Source organism: Cebus imitator, unplaced genomic scaffold, assembly GCF_001604975.1.
Source record: "Cebus imitator isolate Cc_AM_T3 unplaced genomic scaffold, Cebus_imitator-1.0 Scaffold295, whole genome shotgun sequence".
Classification (NCBI taxonomy): domain Eukaryota; kingdom Metazoa; phylum Chordata; class Mammalia; order Primates; family Cebidae; genus Cebus; species Cebus imitator.
Window position 1 is genome coordinate 2,349,436 of NW_016107610.1, and position 12,457 is coordinate 2,361,892.

At 43.8% G+C, this 12,457-nt stretch overlaps 1 protein-coding gene across 2 annotated transcripts in view; it reads left to right on the top strand.

The window, feature by feature from the left end:
- Nucleotides 1-12,457, top strand: part of ZSCAN2 (zinc finger and SCAN domain containing 2) — a 48,753-nt gene that overhangs the window by 34,290 nt on the left and 2,006 nt on the right. The window contains exons 4-6 of one of the 2 annotated variants that reach the window (XR_001817523.2): nucleotides 843-927; nucleotides 1,900-1,975; nucleotides 3,076-3,199. The gene's annotated coding sequence lies outside the window, so the exon portion shown is untranslated. The remainder of the gene's footprint in view (nucleotides 1-842; nucleotides 928-1,899; nucleotides 1,976-3,075; nucleotides 3,200-12,457) is intronic. The other variant, XR_005196018.1, reaches the window with a different exon arrangement.

Below are 12,457 nucleotides of genomic sequence, written 5' to 3' on the forward strand. Positions count from 1 at the left end.
GCTACAGTGCAATGCCACAATCTGAGGTCACTACAACCTGCGCCTCCCAGGTTCAAGAGATTTTCCTGCCTCAGCCTCTCGAGTAGCTGGGATTACAGGTGTGCGCCACAAGGCCTGGCTAATTTTGTATTTTTAGTAGAGATGGGGTTTCTCCATGTTGGTCAGGCTGGTCTCGAACTCCCAGCCTCAAGTGATCCGCCTGCCTTGGCCTTCCAAAGTGCTGGGATCACAGGTGTGAGCCATCGCACCAGGCCAATCACCGTGGCCAGCCCAGGCTGACTCTTCAGAGAATGTACAACATTGGCTGCTCTCAGTGTCGGTCCCTGCCATTAAATAAGAAAATTGCTTAAAATGGCTTGAGCTTCACTCTGATCAAGGAGGAGCATGTATGACAGGGATCTCTTTCTGGAGATCTCATTCTGCAGCAGCCAGCCAGAGGCAAGCTGCTTTCAATGGTCTTCCTCAACAGTATTGAGCTTATTGTAAAACACCTGAATTCTCCTATGCTTTTTTGCCTAAGGGTTGGCAAGGCTGGTAGGGGCAGCCCCAGGAGAGCTGAGTGGCCAGGATGCAGCGGTCCATAGCCTTTTCTCCATAAAGTCTTCACATGTCCACCCTCTTAACTGCTGTCGCAGGCTTTTGTATAAGATTGGCTTCTTCCTCTGCTTTTTTATGTTTTGGGATGTTTAAGGTTTTAGTCCCTGCAGAATTTCTGACTACTTCCAGTCCTTAAACAGGGGCAGGATGTGCTCTCGAAGGGGAAGGAGCCCGCAGGGTCAGTACTGAGATCTCTAAATATCCATCCAAAGAAAGCACAGGCAGTATCTATGTGTTTGTTCCAGGCAATGGCGAAAAACTCACAGCCAGAACCAGAGAAACGGTTGAACCACAGCCCCAAAGTAGAACTCCAGCCTGTCCACAAGAGCGGTAAGAAGTGGCAGTGAGGGGAGGAAGGAAGTACACTTGGGTGGGGAGGGCATAGAAGTACTCTCTGAATGTAGGAAGTAGGGTAGAAGGTACAGCTCCTTCTACTTGGAAGACTGGCATGTTGAGCTGAGGCTGACCGCATGAATCTCTGAGATCCTAAATGGATACCTACAAAGGGAAGAAGGACCTCTGTTGGCATGTTTTGTAAAACAGCATAGGGGAGCCTGCGGTACCTTTCCTTATGTGAGTCAGAGATTATTGATCCCAATAGGTTACAGTTGGAGACAGACTTTAGGTCTGGCTGGTGGGAAGGACACTAGTAGGGTTAAAATAAGGTTCAGTAATCCTTAAAACAGCTAAGCATCCCCAGACCAATTCAGATGATTCAGGTGTGTTATCAAAACTGGAAAAACAAGGCCAGGTGCAGTGGCTCACCCCTGTAATTCTAGTACTTTGGAGGCTGAGGTGGGTGGATCACTTGAGCCCAGGAGTTGGAGAGGAGCGAGGGCAACATGGTGAAACTCCATGTCTACTAAAAATACACAAAAAATGAGCTCGGCATGGTGGCAGCCACCTGTAGTTGCAGCTACTCAGAAGGCTGAGATAGGAGGATCCGCCTGAGCCCAGGAGGTTGAGGCAATAGTAAGCTGAGATTGTGCCACTACACGCTAGCCTGGGTGACAGAGCAAGGCCCTGTCTCAAAAAAAAAAAAAAAAAAAAAAAAGAAACCCCAAAACCTGAAAAACAATCAGAAAACCCTGATAGTCAGTACCTAGATGGATATGGAGGGGAAAACCCAAAACTTTCATCTTCGAAATGTTTCATTTTGGTTTTTCACCAACCTTCCTTTGATAGGACAAAGCAGATAGTAAGGAGAGGAGGAAAGGCTGTTCTGTGTCTGGACCCACTTGAGCTAGTCCCTGAGACGAGCTGAGTGCCATGCACTCTAATGCCTCCTTTTTCCTCCCCCAGCCCTGCCTGATCCTCCGGCTCTTGGAATTCCTGCAGAGAAGAACAGGGTGGCCAGCGGATAGGGAGCAGCTCCCAGGTGAGTCCGCCTTTTCTCTTATTCAGATCACCTTTTTCTAATTTAATTTAATTTTTTTTTTTTAATAATTTTTTTTTTCTTTTTTAGAGACGGGGTTTTACCATGTTGGTCAGGCTGGTCTTGAACTCCCAACCTTGTGATCCTCCGGCCTCGGCCTCCCAAAGTGCTGGGATTACAGGCTTGAGCCACCGCGCCCGGCTTTTTTTTTTTTTTTTAATAGAAATATAATTATTGAGGCACAGCTCAAGTTTCTCCTTTTGGGAAAACTGTTAAGTCATTTGTTTTTACTTATTATATTTCTTTTTTTCAAATATTTTGTGTGTATATATAGTATACTTGAAGTTCTGGGATACATGTGCAGAACATGCGGGTTTGTTGCATAGGTATACACGTGCCATGGTGGTTTGCTGCACCCGTCAACCCGTCATCTACATTAGATATTTCTTGTAGTGCTGTCCCTCCCCTAGCTCACACTCCTCTCAGGTCACCCTTTACTGCTTGAATAGGGATTCTGCAACCAACTCTCTTGCCCTCAGAAATTTCAAAGAGTTTTACCCAGCAGGGAGGCCCAGAAACTTTACAGTTTAGCCTCCAAAATTTCATCAGCCTGCAATGATGAAATTCCTACCCATATAAGGCCAGTGCCATGGCTGTGATAATGAGGGATTGCATTAAAATTACTCTCTTCTTTGACCCTGAAATCATCAGACTCTGCTGATCTGCTTGTTTGCATTAAAGATACTGGTTACTTCATTCCATATTGGGATCTTGCTCACATGGTGTGCAGTATTGTGTAGTGGACATAAAAAAACAAAACCAAAAGCTTCAGAGTCCAACAGCTCTGAGTTGAAATCCCAGACATGCCCTGGACTCGCTGTGTGACTCTGGGCAAGTCTGAGAAGCTTCTGGCCCAGGGCATAGGTGTTCAATAAATGTCAGCTTGTTTCTTTTCTCTCTCCTCCTGCCCCTTTTATTGCATTTAAAGCCAAAATCATCACTGTTTCATTTCTTCTAAGTCTGTTCTGTCACTTGCCCTGACTTGGGCATAGGCATTTTGTTCTGAGGCCATGTGTTCTGAGAGGGGTGTTGTGTTTCCTCAGGAGCTAGTGACACTTGGCGATTTGGCTGTGTATGTCTCCTCGGAGGCATGGAGGGAGCCAGATTCTGGACAGAAGAACCACCTAGAAATAACTTGGCAGAATTCTGAAAATGAGGTCATGCTGGGTAAGAATGACTTTTTTTTTTTTTTTTCTCATAGTCAAAGTTAGCTGTGAAGTTTCTGTAGTATTCACTACTCCAGACCTTTTTCAGGTTGAATTTTTTTTCTCTTTTTCCCTGTTTGTCCTTATTTTTTTTTAACTTTTATTTCAATAGTTTTGGGGGAACAAGTGGTATTTGGTTGCATGGAAAAGTTCTTTAGTGGTGATTTCTGAGATTTTGGCACATCTATCACCCAAGGGTAGTCTTTTTTATCCCTCAAATCTCTATCCAATGTGTCGCCTTTTTTTTTTAGACTGAATCTCACTGTTTCTCAGGCTGGAGTGCAGTGGTGTGATCTCGGCTCACTGCAGCCTCTGCCTCCCAGGTTCAAGTGATTCTCCTGCCTTAGCCTTCTGAGTAGCTGGCATGACAGGCATGTGCCACCATACCCAGCTAATTTTTCTATTTTTTTAGTAGAGACAGGGTTTCACTATGTTGGCCAGGCTGGTCTTGAACTCCTGACATCAAGTAATCTGTCTGTCTTGGCCTCCCAAAGTGCTGGGATTACAGGCATTAGCCACTGCGCTTGGCCCAGTGTGTAGTCTTTTATCCCTCACCCCCCATTCCCACCCCTTCTCGCTGGGTTGAATGTTTCAAATCTATTTCTACCTTAAATCTTGCTCAAAAGAAAGAAATCTAGTACCATAGTCAGTTTCACCAAGGATGAGTTTCTTGACCCAGAAAGGAAAGCTCATTTAAAGGAGATGGTCATTTTAGGTATGTATCTAACGTGTGTGTGTGTGTGTGTGTGTGTGTGTGTGTGTGTATAAAAATTGCGTTTTTAGGTTTTGGGGTGCATGTAAAGAACATGCAGGATTGTTGCATAGGTACATACATGGCAATGTGGTTTGCTGCTTTCTTCCCCATCACCTGTATCTGGCATTTCTCCCCATGTTACCCCTCCCCAACTCCCCACCCCTAGCTGTCCCTCCCCTAGGTCCCCCCCACAGACCTCAGTGTGTGATGCTCCCCTCCCTGTGTCCATGTGTTCTCATTGTTCACCCACCAATGAGTGAGAACATGCAGTGTTTGATTTTCTGTTCTTGTGTCAGTTTGCTGAGAGTGATGGTTTCCAGGTTCATCCATGTCCCTACAAAGGACACAAACTCATAGTTTTTTATGGCTGCATAGTATTCCATGGTGTATTTGTGCCACATTTCCAGTCTATCCTCAATGGGCATTTGGGTTGGTTCCAAGTCTCTGCTGTTGTAAACAGTGTTGCAATGAACATTCATGTGCATGTGTCCTTATAATACAACGATTTATAATCCTTTGGATATTACCCAGTAATAGGATTGCTGGGTCAAATGGAATTTCTATTTCTAGGTCCTTGAGGAATCGCCACACTGTCTTCCACAATGGTTGAACTAATTGACACCCCCACCAACAGTGTAAAAGTGTTCCTATTTCTCCACATCCTCTCCAGCATCTGTTGTCTCCAGATTTTTTAATGATTGCCATTCTAACTGGTGTGAGATGGTATCTCAGTGTAGTTTTGATTTGCATTTCTCAAATGACCAGTGATGATGACCATTTTTTCATATGTTTGGTGGCCTCATATATGTTGTCTTTTGTAAAGTGTTCACAGAATGGGCTTGTTTTTTTCTTGTAAGTCTGTTTTAGTTCTTTGTAGATTCTGGATATTAGCCCTTTGTCAGATGGGTAGACTGCAAAAATTATTTCCCATTCTGTTGATTCCCCATTCACTTTAATGATTGTTTCTTTTGCTGTGCAGAAGCTCTGGAGTTTAATTAGATCTCATTTGTCTATTTTGGCTTTTGTTGCCAATGGTTTTGGTGTTTTAGTCATGAAGTCCTTGCCTAGGCCTATGTCCTGAATGGTTTTGCCTAGATTTTCTTCTAGAGTTTTTATAGTGTTAGGTCTTATGTTTAAGTCTTTAATCCATCTGGAGTTAATTTTAGTGTAAGGTGTCAGGAAGGGGTCCAGTTTCTGCTTCCTGCACATGTCTAGTCAGTTTTCCCAACACCATTTATTAAACAGGGAATCCTTTCCCCATTGCTTGTTTTTGTCAGGTTTGTCAAAAATCGGTTGGTTGTAGATATGTGGCGTTGCCTCTGAGGCCTCTGTTGTATTCCATTGGTCTATATCTCTGTTTTGGTACCGGTACCATGCTGTTATGGTTCCCGTAGCCTTGCAGTATAGTTTGAAGTCAGGTAGCATAATGCCTCCAGCTTTGTTCTTTTTGCTTAGAATTGACTTGGCTATGCGGGTTCTCTTTTGGTTCTATATGAAGTTTAAGGTGGTTTTTTCCAGTTCTGTGAAGGTCATTGGTAGCTTGGTGGGGATAGCGTTGAATCTATAAATTACTTTGGGCAGTATGGCCATTTTCACGATACTGATTCTTCCTAACCATGAGCATGGAACGTTTCTCCATCTGTTTGTGTCCTCTCTTATTTCGTTGAGCAGTGGTTTGTAGTTCTCCTTGAAGAGGTCCTTTACATTCTTGGTTAGTTGTATTTCCTAGGTATTTTATTCTCTTTGTAGCAATTGTGAATGGCAGTTCGTTCTTGATTTGGCTCTCTTTAAGTCTGTTATTGGTGTATAGGAATGCTTGTGATTTTTGCACATTGATTTTGTATCTTGAGACTTTGCTGAAGTTGCTTATCAGTTTCAGGAGATTTTTGGCTGAGACGATGGGGTCTTCTAAATATACAATCATGTCTGCAAATAGAGACAATTTGACTTCCTCCTTTCCTATTTGAATACCCTTTATTTCTTTTTCTTGTCTGATTGCTCTGGCTAGAACTTCCAATACCACATTGAATAGGCGTGGTGAGGGGGCATCCTTGTCTAGTGCCAGTTTTCAAAGGGAATGCTTCCAGTTTTTGACCATTCAGTGTGATATTGGCTGTGGATTTGTCATAAATAGCTTTTATTATTTTGAGATATGTTCCGTCAATACCTAGTTTATTGAGATTTTTTAGCATAAAGAGCTGTTGAATTTTGTCGAAGGCCTTCTCTGCATCTATTGAGATAACCATGTGGTTTTTGTCTTTGGTTCTGTTTATGTGGTGAATTATGTTTATAGACTTGTGTATGTTGAACCAGCCTTGCATCCCTGAGATGAAGCCTACTTGATCGTGATGGATAAGCTTTTTGATGTGCTGTTGCAATGGTTTGCCAGTATTTTGTTGACGATTTTTGCATCTATGTTCATCATGGATATTGGCTTGAAGTTTTCTTTTCTTGTTGAGTCTCTGCTGGGTTTTGGTATTAGGATGATGTTGGTCTCATAAAATGATTTGGGAAGGATTCCTTCTTTTTGGATTGTTTGGAATAGTTTCAGAAGGAGTGGTACCATCTCCTCTTTGTATGTCTGGTAAAATTCGGCTGTGAACCCATCTGGACCTCGGCTTTTTTTGGTTGGTAGGCTATTAATTGCTGCCTCAACTTCAGCCCTTGTTATTGGTCTATTCAGAGTTTCGACTTCTTCCTGGTTTAGCCTTGGGAGGATGTAAGTGTCCAGGAATTTATCCATTTCTTCCAAGTTTATTGGTTTATGTGCATAGAGTTGTTTGTAGTAATCTCTGATGGTGGTTTGTATTTCTGTGGAATCTGTGGTGATATCCCCTTTATTGTTTTTTATTGCATCTATTTGATTATTCTCTCTTTATTAATCTGGCTAGTGGTCTATTTTGTTGATCTTTTCAAAAAACCAGCTCCTGGATTTATTGATTTTTTGAAGGGTTTTTTGTGTCTCTATCTCCTTCAGTTTCACTCTAATCTTAGTTATTTCTTGTCTTCTGCTAGGTTTTGAGTTTTTTTGATCTTGCTACTCTAGCTCTTTCAATTTTGACGATAGGGTGTCGATTTTAGATCTTTCCTTGCTTCTCATGTGGTCATTTATTGCTATATATTTTCTTCTAGACACTGCTTTAAATGTGTCCCAGAGATTCCGGTATGTTGTGTCTTCATTCTCGTTGGTTTTGAAGAACATCTTTATTTCTGCCTTCATTTTATTGTTTATCCAGTTAACATTCAAGACCTAGTTGTTCAGTTTCCACGAAGCTGTGCGGTTCTGAGTTTCTGAATTCTGAGTTCTAACTTGATTGCACTGTGGTCTGAGAGACTGTTAATGATTTCTGTTGTTTTGCATTTGCTGAGGAGTGAGTTACTTCCAATTATGTGGTCAGTTTTAGAGTTGGTGTGGTGCTGAGAAGAATGTATATTCTGTGGATTTGGGGTGGAGAGTTCTGTAAATGTCTATTAGGTTTGTTTGATCCAGGTCTGAGTTCAAGTCCTGGATATCCTTGTTAATTTTCTGTCTCGTTGATCTGTCTAATATTGACAGTGGAGTGTTAAAGCCTCCCACTGTTATTGTGTAGGAGTCTGAGTCTCTTTGTAAGTCGTTAAGAACTTCCTTCATGTATCTGGGTGCTCCTGTATTGGGTGCATATATATTTAGGATCGTTAGCTCTTCTTGTTGCATTGATCCTTTTACTGTTATGTAATGTCCTTCTTTGTCTCTTTTGATCTTTGTTGGTTTAAAGTCTATTTTATCAGAGACTAGGATTGCAACTCCTGCTTTTTTTTGCTCTCCATTTTCTTGGTAAATCTTCCTCCATCCTTTTACTTTGAGCCTTTGTGTATCCTTGCATGTGAGATGGGTTTCCTGGATACAGCACACCGATGGGTTTTGACTTTTTATCCAATTTGCTGGTCTATGTCTTTTGATTCGGGCATTGAGCCCATTTGCCTTTAGGGTTAATATTGTTATGTGTGAATTTGATCCTGCCATTTTGATGCTAGCTGGTTGTTTTGCCTGTTAGTTGATGCAGATTCTTCTTTGTTTCGATGCTCTTTACCATTTGGTACATTTTTGGAGTGGCTGGTACTGGTTGTTCCTTTCTATGTTTAGAGCTTCTTTCAGGAGCTCTTGTAAAGCAGGCCTGGTGGTGATGAAATCTCTGAGTACTTGCTTGCTCATAAAGGATTTTATTTCTCCTTCACTTATGAAACTTAGTTTGGCTGGATATGAAATTCTAGGTTGAAAGTTCTTTTCTTTAAGGATGTTGAATATTGGTCACCACTCTCTTCTGGCTTGTATAGTTTCTGCTGAGAGATCCACTGTGAGTCTGATGGGCTTCCCTTTGTGGGTAACCCGACCACCTTTCTCTCTGGCTGCCCTTAGCATTTTCTGCTTCATTTCAACCCTGGTGAATCTGACGATTATGTGCCTTGGGGTTGTTCTTCTTGAGGAGTATCTTTGTGGTGTTCTCTGTATTTCCTGGACTTGAATATTGGCCTGGCTTGCTAGGTTGGGGAAGTTTTCCTGGATAATAACCTGAAGAGTGTTTTCCAGCTTGGATTCATTCTGTCTGTCACATTCCAGTACACCTATCAAACGTAGATTAGGTCTTTTCACATACTCCCATATTTCTTGGGGGCTTTGTTCGTTTCTTTTTACTCTTTTTTTCTCTAATCTTGCCTTCTTGTTTTATTTCATTGAGTTGATATTCAATCATAACTGCCTTTTTTCCCCCAGGTTTTTTGTCCTGGGAAGGGAGGGCTTTATTTATAAGTTTCTGTCGTGCTGTTGCCATCTTTCAGGGATGCCCTGCCCAGTGAGGAGGTAGCCTAGTCACAGTCTGCCAGCAGAGGCATTGCTGAGCTGCTGTGGGTTCTGTCCAGCTGCTGGGTGAACTTCCTTGCAGTTTTGTTTATAGGGGTATAGTTAGAACCGCCTCGGTAGTGGCGGGCTGCCTTGGTAGTGGTGGATGCCCTTTCTCCGCAGAGCTGGGCCATCCTGGGTTCAGCTGTGCTTGCAGTGAAGAGTTTTCTCAATCCGGAGTGTTTCTGATTGCTGGTCTTTGTGGGGGCGGGTCTGGCCAGGCCAGATCACCTGGCTCCCTGTTTCAGTCCCCTTTTTTTAAGTTGAATGGGCGACTCTGTCTCCCAGGCGTTCCAGTTGCCAATTGAAATGGCGCCCGGTGCTTTTTCGCCTGGGAATCTCCTGGCCTGGCTCCCTGTTTCGGTCCCGTTTTTCAGTTGAATGAGAAACTCTGTATCCTAGGTGTTCCAGTCGCCATTTGAAAAGGCACCTGGATTTGTGTGAGTTTTTGTGTGGAGACCCGCTGTGCTGGCTGAAACAGCCATGCTGGAGACTCATGGTGCATTTCCGCCCAGGAATCTCCTGGTCTGTGGGCAGTAAAAATTCGTTTGGAAATGCAGTGACCACTCACCCTCTGTTTTCTCACTGGGTGCTGCAATCCAGAGCTATTCCTATTCGGCCACGTTGGATCCCTCCTCGTGTCTGACTTTTATTTAAGATGATGAACATGGATATGTAGTTATGCATTTGGGCCTGGATTTTTTTTTTTTTCTCCTAATTGTTGTTTTCACTGAGCTTTCCCAAGAATCCCCAGAATTAAAAAAAAAAAAAATTAGTCTCCTCTTCCTGGCACGTATAATGGTTGGGATTAGATTTACCAAACCATTACTCTCCATTTTGTCTGCCTGCAAACAGCTTTTCCAATCCAGAGGCTCACCACATAGAGCAGGAGGAAAACCCACAGAGCTGGGATCTTCACACTCTGGAGAAAAGGAGAGAGTGAGAGGCTGCTCAGTGGCTGGGATGGGAGTGGAGTGTGGCCAGGTGCTGATCTTGAGAAAAGCCAAGACCTGGGATGAGTTGCAGTGGCAGGGCCTGGAGGATGAGAAGGTGGCAGGAGTGCACTGGGGATGCAAGGAAACCAAGATTTTTCTGGGAGTTCTCAGAGAGTCCTGGATCCATGAAAAACCCTGCACCTGCTGTTGAAACTGCCAATTGTGCTGGATTGTGGCTGAGCAGCTGCAAGAGCATGGCTTCCTGTGGACCCTGGAGCAGTGTTGATCTTGGTTTAAAAACCTCTAGACCAACTACTGCAAAGCCAGGAGCACCTACATTCCAGGCACCTGTGCCTTCCATGATGAGGTGGATGGCCTGATGAGTCCCTGGGCAGTTGCGAACACCTTTGATGCCTTAGAGGTGGCAGGAGGCCTTCTTCGGAATCGAAGGGATTCCTAAGGGAACCAAAGCACAGCACTAGAAGATGTGGCGGGATGGTAATTAACTAGTGGAGGGGTCTCGAGGAAACTGGAGCCTTGGTCTCCAGGTCTTGCGGTGGACTCCCAATGGCAACACTCTCCCACAGTGGACCTCAGAGCAGTGGGAGCGATGCAGTCCTGTGGATAGCATTCAGGCTAAGAATCCGGAGACATGATTATTGTCTTGGCTCTGCTATGACTAATTTGAGTCTGGAATGGCCTCATCGGGAAAAATTGGTGACAATTAAGGGAATACTGTTTATATCCTGTCCTCAAATATTGCTTGACTCAACCCTCGACTGAACCAGTAGTCCAGGATGGCTCACAAAGACCACCCTGAGTTGTTGCTCTGCTCTGAGTCTCCCTTCCTGCCTTTAGTTACAACATTATAGGAACAGAGGAGAGAAATGTAGGAGTTAGTGCCCCATAGAGGTCAACCCTGCGTAGATTATATACAACGGTCTGCCACTTAAAAGGCTTGTTGTTGTTGGGCAACCTCTTTAAACACCCTTAGCATCCATTTTCTCATCTGGACAGTGGACATTGTGAGGGTTTCTACCTCCCTGGGCTGTTAGAGGATCCTCACACAGTACTAGCACTTGGCAAATGTTAGTTTTCATTACGACCGTCATTATAATTATTATGAAAATAGATAAGTACACTGTCCTATACTCTCAAAGGAGTAATCCATATGGGAGAGAAGCCCTACAAATGTGGAGTGTGCTGGAAGAGCTTCATCCAGAGCTCAAGGCTCATTACGCACCAGAGAATCCATACAGGAGAGAAACCTTGTAAGTGTAGTGAGTGTGGAAAAAGTTTCATCGGTAGTTCGTGCCTCAGTGCACTCTGGTGAACACACACTGGTGAGAAACCCTTCCAGTGCCCAGAGTGTGGGAGAAAGTTCAGTAGGAGCTCCACCCTCACCAGCCATCAAAGAATCCACACAGGAGAGAAACCCTGTGAGTGTCGGGAATGTGGGAAAGGTTTCAGTGACTGCTCAAACCTCATTACCCACCAGCGAATTCACTGTGGAGGGAGACCCTATAAATGCAGGCAATGTGGGAAAAGCTTTAATTAGAGCCTCAAGTCTGATACACCAGTGAATTATACAGGAGAAAACCCCTGGCCAGGCACTGTGGCTCACACCTGTAATCCCAGCACTTTGGGAGGCTGGGGTGGGCAGATCACGAGGTCAGGAGATCGAGACTATCCTGGCCAACATGGTGAAATGCCATCTTTACTAAAAATATAAAAATTAGCTGGGTGTGCATGCCCATAATCCCAGCTACTTGGGAGCTGAGGCAGGAGAATCCCTTGAATCAGGGAGTCAGAGTTTGGAGTGAGCCGAAATTGCGCCACTCCACTACAGCCTGGTGGCAGAGCGAGAGACTGTCTCAAAAAAAAACCCCTATGAATGTAGTTAACGTGGGAGGCAGTTCAACAGTAGTTCACGTTTTATTGCACATCAGAGAACCCACGTGGTAGAGACTCTACATGTTCCCTAAATATAGGAGAAACGTTTTTAAAGCATTGAGGCTGAAAACACGAGGGAATCCATCCCAAGAAAGGGTTTGTCTTACCCTTGATTCTCTACCAAATCACCCACATAAGAGAGAGAATTAAGCTTCTAGTCCGACAGACTTCGTTTCTCTCACTAAACACTCACTTGGCTTATGAAATAGCACTCAGGGCTTTCTTGTTCATGCTGTTGAGATGGAAGTCAGTTTCCGGAGACTTCAGAGACAACTTCTGAATTTGACTATGTCACCATCTCAGGGTGTCTTCACTGTGATTCTGTGCCTTAATTTTCAGTTTGACAGTAGAGTGAGACTCTTGTCTCTGAGACCCTCCTTTAAGGACAGAGGCGGCTGCCCTACTGCACTGATGACATTAATGATGTTTGAGTCGGCTGTGGGCTGTTTCTTCCGAGCACCTGGCAGCTAGACAAGGGTTTACTAAATAACATTATAAAGGTCTTCCATTGTTCTCTCTGTGAGAGGATTGGGGCTCAGAACATGTCTACATTGCCCCAAATTCCTTTTAGGATTGACTTGGCGTCACTTAAGAGGAAAGCATTCTATATTCTTATTAGATCCTTTGGAGGAGGGGAAAGGAGAAAAATTCAATGCTAAAGGTTGGCTTTTTTTTTTTTTTTTTTGAGACGGAGTTTCACTC